The 8,702-nt window shown below is 40.2% G+C and overlaps 2 long non-coding RNA genes across 2 annotated transcripts; one reads left to right on the top strand and one right to left on the bottom strand.

The window, feature by feature from the left end:
* The first annotated feature begins 2,687 nt into the window (after window positions 1–2,687).
* On the top strand, window positions 2,688–3,687 carry LOC142368962 (uncharacterized). The gene is made up of 3 exons (XR_012767468.1): window positions 2,688–2,716; window positions 2,815–2,969; window positions 3,190–3,687. It is a non-coding gene; the product is annotated as an uncharacterized LOC142368962 (long non-coding RNA).
* A 2,406-nt stretch (window positions 3,688–6,093) lies between these two features.
* On the bottom strand, window positions 6,094–7,696 carry LOC142368964 (uncharacterized). Its single transcript, XR_012767469.1, has 3 exons — window positions 7,291–7,696; window positions 6,389–6,626; window positions 6,094–6,119 (listed from the first exon to the last, which is right to left on the bottom strand). It is a non-coding gene; the product is annotated as an uncharacterized LOC142368964 (long non-coding RNA).
* Window positions 7,697–8,702: the final 1,006 nt, after the last annotated feature.

The following is an 8,702-nucleotide window of genomic DNA, read 5'->3' on the forward strand; positions in this document are numbered from 1 at the left end:
TGTTGATTTAAGCCAATCATTTCTCTGCATTGTGACTACGTTGGTGTGTCTTTAGACTACCTAATGTAGTGAAAGCTGCCCCACACTGACCACAGCTGAAAGGTTTCTCTCCTGTGTGAATACGTTGGTGTGTCTTTAGATTAGATAAATCAGTGAAAGCTGTCCCACACTGACTACAGCTGAAAGGTTTCTCTCCTGTGTGAATACGTTGGTGTGTCTTTAGATTAGATAAATCAGTGAAAGCTGCCCCACACTGACCACAGCTGAAAGGTTTCTCTCCTGTGTGAATACGTTGGTGCGTCTTTAGATGAAATAATCCAGTGAAAGCTGCCCCACATTGACCACAGCTGTATGGCTTCTCTCCAGTATGAATTATCTGATGATACCTCAGATTTGATCGTTTGATAACTTTCCCACAGTCCTTACAGCAGTGCCATCTGGATCCCTCTTGGGCTCTACGTTTCTGCAATGACAGAGAGGAAGAAGACTTAGATCCTTTTGAAGTTCACACAAAAGATTTGCCTAAGCTAACCTACGCTAACCAACATATTCTAACTGGAGCTGGACAGACCGAGCCACACAGGTCTCAATATCTCAGATCAAACGTGAACGCTGAGGGTGCGTTTATAAGTGCCCTCAGCTATCAGCACTGTGCTGATATGTTCTGCACACGTTCAGCTTTTTAAGCATTAAACTCTGCAGCTCAGAGAGAGGAGATGAAACCAGGAAACACTTTGCTGTTTTTAACCAGGAAAAACACAAACTGAGCAAATGGAACATTCATTAAGTGACTCTAATATTGATATACTTGGAATATGTGAAAGTTGGTTGACACATTCATCATCATCTACAGCAGCTAGCAGCATTCCAGGATATAATGTATTTAGAAAGGCTAGAGAAGCAGGGCGAGGTGGGGGAGTATTAATCTATGTCAGAGAGAAGTTTCAACATGAACTAATAAGGTGGCCTAAAGACGTTAACGCTGAGTGTATTGGTCTAAATGCATCACTCTGCTCTGCAATGTCTTTTACTGCGATTTGTGTGGATCCACCTCAGCAAAGGATGTGTTTTATGATCATCTTCAGACAATCTTAAATCACTGCAACTCGAAGAAGGAAATCATCCTACTCGCTGATTTTAATATCAACTGGAACATCAAGTCAGGGAAAAAATTACAATTTGAGACAAATTATGAAAGGAGCGACAAGAATAACTAATACGTCAAATACAACAATTGATCTTATATTTACTAATAATCCTGAAAGACTCTGTAAGACTTTTAATCTATTATCTGGCCTGTCAGATCACAATTTTATCTTGTGCTCATGGAAAATTAAGAGGAAGCATTTAATGGCATCCACCAGAGGTCACCAGTTCTACTTCATACCCAAAAGCCAGCAACAATTCCTGAATGAGGAAATCCAAAATCTAGAAGGTCTAATATTCTGAAAAATAACGACATTGAGGCTCGCTCAGATAATAATAATAATAATAATAAATTTATTTGTATAGCACCTTTCACAGAAAATAAAATTCACAAAGTGCTTCACAATACGATGCAAGTCAACATTTCATATACACACATAAGAAAACACAGTAAATGCAGAAAAGCATGAGGCTACAGAGCAGATGGGCACTTTAAGAACAGATAAAAGCTATTTTAAATAGGTGGGACTTCAGATTCTTTTTGAAAATGTCTAAAGAAGTTGCAGACCGTAGACAGAGAGGAAGAGAGTTCCAAAGAGTTGGAGCCACTACCTCAAAGGCACGATCACGCTTTGTCTTTAGACATGCTGCAGCTTGGGGATGTCGTCAGGAGACATGGCATTAGTTTTCACAGCTATGCTGATGATACACAGCTTTACATTGCCGTGTCTCCTGATGACCTAGAACCAGTTAACGTTCTTTTAAAGATCCTATGACATGAAAATAAATGGAGGCTTTTATATATTTTTAGAGGCTTTAGTGGTCCCCTTATACTGTATTATACTGTATATAGGCAACATTCTGCCTTGGTGCAGAATTACAGCCAGTCCCAAAATGAGTTTTTCTTAGGATCCTCAGAATGAGCTGTTTAGGGCCTGCAGCTTTAAATGCAAATTAGGAGGAGAAAGACGGGGCAAAGCGGAGGGTGGGGGTGTGGCCTTACTTCCGCCCTTGGTACCATGCGCAAATGCGTTGTGAATCGCTATGGCACGTAGAACAGCAGTCGTTCAAGCTTTTCAATTTGACCCAGAGTCTGATCCAGATGGAGAAGAAGTTGAAGAAGTTGAAAATCAGCGACTACAGCAGGACGTCTCTGAATGGTTAGTTAAGTATTTCGCCGTTAATTTAGTTTGTTTTGCTTATGTGTTGTTACAGATATTATCATGTGGGCTTAGCTACCTATGCTGAAGTAGTTGTATGTCTAGTTATATCAGTAATCTTTGTCATAAAAAAGAGCTATGCAGCCTTCACATCCATGTAAATCATGTTGCACATTACTCATGATTTATTCCTGAAGATAAATGTTCACCGTATGAAAAATAATATTTGATTTACTCCAGAGCACATTTGATGTTTACTTACTCAACAGCCACAAGCTAGACACTAACAAGCCATTATACCTTTTTATGTTGTTTATATCCACCTACATTTTTTACATAGGTGCCATTGTGGAAAATGTGCAACTATGCCCACAGAAGTGAAGAATATTTGCTGCCTTGAGATACCACAGGTAACATTCTCACCACCTCACTGGAAAATAATTTGTCTCTTCTTTCGGCAACTAATTTTGCTAATAAATGTCACTTACCGTTTCTAATTCTAAAAAAGGTTACTACACGACTTCGGGAGGTCGAAGAACAGCTCCCATGCATGGTAGACCATCCTGGATTGGAGCCTGTCTGCCTAAATGTCTACTCACTTCAAAATGCCAGCCAAATATACAGAGCAGACTATGGTCCTCTACAGTTCAGAGAAATACACCGGTAAATTGTGCATTGTTAGATAAGTTAATAACAGAAGTTTAGAGTTTTGACTTTGTATTCCAATAATTTATTTATTTTTGTACAGCGAGGGATGGGGTGGGGGGGGGGGGGGGACACAAAACAGACCGAATATGATCCATTGGTGCATAGAATTATTTTTTCACACACACAATGATACATTCAGAATTTAATATCTAAAATTTCTGAATCAATTGTTCAGTCGCTACAGGTATCTGTCCTGTCGCAGTTTTGTGAGCTGGTGCTGGGGCTTCTTGGGACGCAGAATCCGGGTTGTAATTCCAGCCTGTGTGGTCCTGCGCATCCGCTCGGAGTTTCCTGATGAGGAAGGCCACTATGTTGGGTTTAAACGGCCCCCTGTTTGAACCTTGAAACAAAGCTGGCAATGACCTCCTCCTTGTCCGGCCTCTCATACTGCGCTGATAAGTTTTCTGGGACAGAGATGGCCAACAGCGCATCGTTGTATGGTGTCGGGTTAAAAAAGACTTCATCGAAGATTAGGTCCATCATGTCAGAAACATAACCTGTATCATAAAGCACAAGCAATATCTCCATTTAATTGGTTGAGTTTTGTTTTTACTGTGCATTTGTATGTAATCCATTTTTCTTCGAGAGAAATAAATGTTAAAATTCCAAACAATGTGTCATTTTAATTGATTTGAACCATTACCAAAGGTCGCCTTCGTCTTTACTGGTTTAGCTCTGCACTCTCCCTTCCGAGACTTTGGAAAGGAGAGTTTAAAGAGGGGTACACCTTCCTCCGTTTCGGCCTGTGGTCGTTCCGCATTTTCATTGAAATGCATAGCAGCCAGGTAGAGTCTGGAAGTACAAGATAAAAATATTTGTTCATATTGACAGATATTTTAAACTAAAATTCCTAAAAGTATTGAGTAAAGATTTGTTTTACCTGCACAGCATTCCAATAAAGGGAAACACTACATTTTTTGGAGCAAAACGAAGGATGACTGCATGGAAAGCCTCCAAAGATGACGTTTGGTGGTGGGGGCTCAGTTTTTCCACATCCTTCAGCGTTCTTTTCTTTGTCAGCAGAGACTCCAACTTGTAGAAAGCTGGAGTTGCTGCAAACAATAACAAAATATCTTATTAGAAAACAATACAGTAACAAATATCACAGCAATGACCTCGTTGTTTGCTTGTCTGTTTGCTGTTTTAACATTTTGCCTGCATATTGGTTGAGATACCTGCTTGGAGCCATTTCTTTTTGTCCGTTGTTGTGCGGATTGCATGCTCACACTTGGGGTAAAGAGGATTCTCATGCGTGTGGATATCTTGCACATGGTTGAGGATCGCGTTCCACTTGGCAATTCTCTCTGGCCCTGAGGTTGAATTAGCTGCAGTCCAGTATATGTGGTTGTTGATGCTTTTCATCCACTTGTTCAGTTTCTCACAGTCTTTCATCTTACATAGGACTTCCAGTTTCTTTGAAATTCCTAAAATGAAAGCAAACAACATTCCACTTAGTAAAGAGTAAGAGTGACAACTATGCTGTAGCAATTCAAAAACAATTTCAAAGCATTTGATAATATTGACTCATAATGTCAGCATTTGACTGTCCAACATCACTGCTGTCAATTTTTCTGATGACACAGCAGTAGTTGACCTAATTTCTAAGAACAATGAGCAGGCTTACTTGAATGAGGTAGATAGACTTTCAAACTGTTGCCAAGACAACAACCTACTCCTATTGTTACCAAGACTAAGGAGATATATATAGATTTCAGGCAATATCAGCAGAAAGTCTACCAACCAGTCCAGATTAACGACTCTGAGGTGGAAAGAATAGATCTTGGTGTTGATATTTCTGAACATCTGACTTTGACCAAACATGTTGATTCACTGGTGAACGCCAGCGTCTTTTCCACCTCAGATGCCATAAGTACTTTAGGTTACCTGAAAACCTGAATAGTTACCTTTTGCGAAGTGCCACACATCGTAGTACTGGGTGATGTTTCTCTCCCTGAGGAACTTTTGAACTTGAGGATGACGATCGGTGACAATGCAATCCAGTTTGACGTCACGCGACTCGAGCAAGGCCAGACTCCTCGTCAGGCCCTCTTTCTCCATATAGCAGCTACCACCAACCTCGTTGCTCTGTCACCACAGAAAAAAAACACATTAGTAGACAATGTATTATGGACCTTGATTTTTAAATTACAACAAATAACCCCTTTACAGAGTCAATTTCAACAACTCACCTGGACCAACTGAATGTCCACAACGGTGTTAGTTTGGAGATCCATCATGGTGTAACTCCCATATTTGCAGAGTGACCTGTTAAAAATTGGGTTTAAATAATGACACTTGGAATCACTATTCAATACATATTATGTATTCTTATATTTAGGTGCAATTCATAACTTCACATAACAACACACTGCTTAGAGCCATCAGACCTGGTCCCTGGCTTTTGTGTGTCTCAGAGCCAGCACTATTACACTCTGATTGCTGGCCTTTGGCTACAGATAGTTGGAGCTAAAGACCTTGATAAAACCACCCCCTGCCTGCTGTCATTCCTTTGAACTTCAAACAATATCACTGTACAAAATACAATACTTCAGTCAAGTAACAATACCTGGAGAATCAGCCCTCATGTCACCACCGAGTATGACTTTTTCCTCCCGAGTAAGCCGCTGCAGATTCACATCCTGTGTGACTTTCCAGTGGTGAATAACTGCAGGTTCAATGAAGGCTCTGGCATGCCGGCGAAATGTTTCATACCGAAACAACTCCAGCTTCATTGCCTTGAAGACCTGGGTGTGGAGGGGAGAAATAATACATGTAATTTGATATAAATACAAGTATTTCAGTTACGGTATCTACAGTTGCACATACTTTACCTTTTCTATTTGTATGAAAGATGCACCACTCAGGTACACAGCGGCAGAAAGGTGCAGGTTTCCAGCTGGCGTGCTACCCAGGATAGGGTGGCTATTCCATTGTCTTCTAAATGTGCAGTGGGGACACCGCTGCTTCACAGACAGGAATGTCCCCAGCCTTTGAGTCTTCACATCACATGCCCGTGTGCAGACCGGACATGCATTAAACAACTGCATGATGCAGTTCTCGTACACTATGTACTTCTTGATGTGGGTGGAAGTGGAGGACTCCTCTCTATATAAAACCACAAAGAAAGCAAAACACATTTTGAGTTGATCAGATTGAGCTTTCATCTGGACAGTACTTTAAACCAGCACACTCCTTGAAGCCGGATGAATAATCTGTATGCACATAAATAATCCTAAAAGTAATGCTATAAACAACAACAGTCTCGCTGAGACCAATCCTTCATGTTGGAATGCCATACAATTAAAAAAAAATTATGAAAGTTCTCACAATCCCTACATTTTCTTCACACTCACACACAGATAATGATAACTTACAGCCTCAGTGTAGAGTTTTCGGACGCTGTGACAGAGTCTGCAGGGTCATAAGTGGAATCCTGTCCCTTTGGGGTATCCACTAAAGAGCTTCCCTCCAATGCATCATCTTCCTGCTCCTCCTCAAGATCCAATCGAGGTCTTTTGGATGGTCTCTTTACTGGTGTTGATGACAGGAACAAAGGGTCTACCTTGGACGTCCCAACACCAAAGTCTTTGCAGGAGACAGTTGCCTGGACACCTGCAACAAATATCACCATTGTACCGTCAGGATGTATGTTTGTTTGATATGTCAAGTCATTCATGTGTATGACATATGATGTATTCATACAGTGACAGCACTCTTCTAACCCAATTTCACATGTGGGACAATAAAGTTAATCTCATCTTATTGAAGGTGGCTAGAACATACCTTCACTTCTTTCTTTTTTTTACTTTATTGCCAATAACGTATAGGCAATACAAACAAACACACCACACAGAAACAGACAAATAATAATAATAACAATATTATACATAAAACACACATATACAAATAAAATTGAAAATTAAAATAAAATTAAAATAAAAATACATTAGAAAAAAAAAGGTTCACCTTGATTGCAAGCTTATGTTACATTCGTCTTATACAATTATATGCTTAACCAATATAAAGAATGACAGGTGTCCATCTCCTAAGGAAAAGGGGTAATTTTAACTGTAGAATGGCAGTCATATTTTCCATCACTTGGACTTGATTACACCTCTGTCTCCATTGAGCCACTGTATGAGGCTCAGGCTGCATCCAACGCATTGTAATAATTTTTCTTGCGATCATTAGTAAGACATGCAAAATATAACACTGGTCTTTAGTAAAGTTTTGTTCTGTTGTTTTCTCAAGCAAAATAAATACAGGGTCAAAATACCTTCACTTCTGATGTGGGCCTTCAAAGTCCTAAAGGATAGCTGTGTGGCTACAGTATGTGTTTCCAGTTGGTCTGTCTGGCAGGCAACATCCCTTGAGAGAGGCAGCTGAATAAAAGCACTTGATGTGCTGGCCTGTGTAGATACAACAAGGTCAAATTAGTACAAGTTATTACTTTGTATATCTTCCAAATGCAAGTTTGAAGACTTAGCCCTATGCTAATCGCGATTTTGACATTCTCAGCTGATTGCTCTGGTTTGCAAAGATGGACGTAGTGCTAGTCATTTTAATCAGGGGAAAGGCAGATATCGTGCGCGCCATAACACCAACAGCAGGACGGCTATCAAAACAACAAATAAGTACACAACACTGGCGTTACAGTAAATGAGGTGTCCACTCGCATACCTCATGCTATTTACAGTTACATTAGCGACAGTAGCTGCATTAGCTATTAGCTGCAGAGCTAACGATACTTTCAGGACACTTTCTTGTGGTAACAAGCTATTTAACTATACTGTACATACATAAAAGCAAGACAATTATAGAGCGTTAAATTACTTACTTGTCCGAGGTCTGTAGTTGGGCCAAAGAGAGTTGGTACTGATCCAGGGTTCATTTTAAGACGATCGGCAAGGCCAGCTCGGTATTGCCCCAAGTTTTGGAAACAATCCTCCGTGAAATGTTTGGCGCACACATACACAAATCTCTTCTGTTCTTTGGTCACTTTCCCAGAAAAAACAAAATCTGACCACTGGCTCTTTAGGGGTTCTGATGCAGGAGCTTTAAAAAGATTTTTTAGATCCGTTGTACATCCATGTACAGAGCAAATGTTATGCTTTCGATCAGCCATGGTGTGTTAGATATCCTACGCAGAAAAATCAAGATGGCGTTGCGCAGACTTTCAACTGATTTTACAATGAGCTGGCCAAAGAGCTGTGGGCGGGGAAAGGCAGTTTATTGGCTCTGGGTGGAAACAACCTCCACGTCATAAGCGGGCACACGTCATAAGCGGCGGCTTTCTCGATCAGGCCTTCTGCATGGTCACATTTCCAAAGGCAGAGAATAATTTCCAGTGCATGGTTTAGGTCTATCGTCATTTTTAGACACTGGGGGACCGCAAGCAGGCTAGAGGAACTCATATTAATGTTAAAAAACCTTAAAAAGTGAAAATTTCATGCCATGGGACCTTTAAACTGTATTTTAGATATAAAGTCATGAATGGCAGAGAATTTCTTACAGCTCAACCAGGGCAAGACTGAAGTTTTGATTATTGGTCCTGAAGACAAGAGAGAGATAATTTTACCCAAACTACAACATTTTAAATCTTCTCAACATGTAAAAAATTTGGGTGTTCTTTTTTACTCTGAGCTGGATTTTATCCAACATATTAGAAATGTAACAAAGACAGGATTT

Source organism: Odontesthes bonariensis, chromosome 19 (genome assembly GCF_027942865.1).
Source record: "Odontesthes bonariensis isolate fOdoBon6 chromosome 19, fOdoBon6.hap1, whole genome shotgun sequence".
Lineage (NCBI taxonomy): Eukaryota > Metazoa > Chordata > Actinopteri > Atheriniformes > Atherinopsidae > Odontesthes > Odontesthes bonariensis.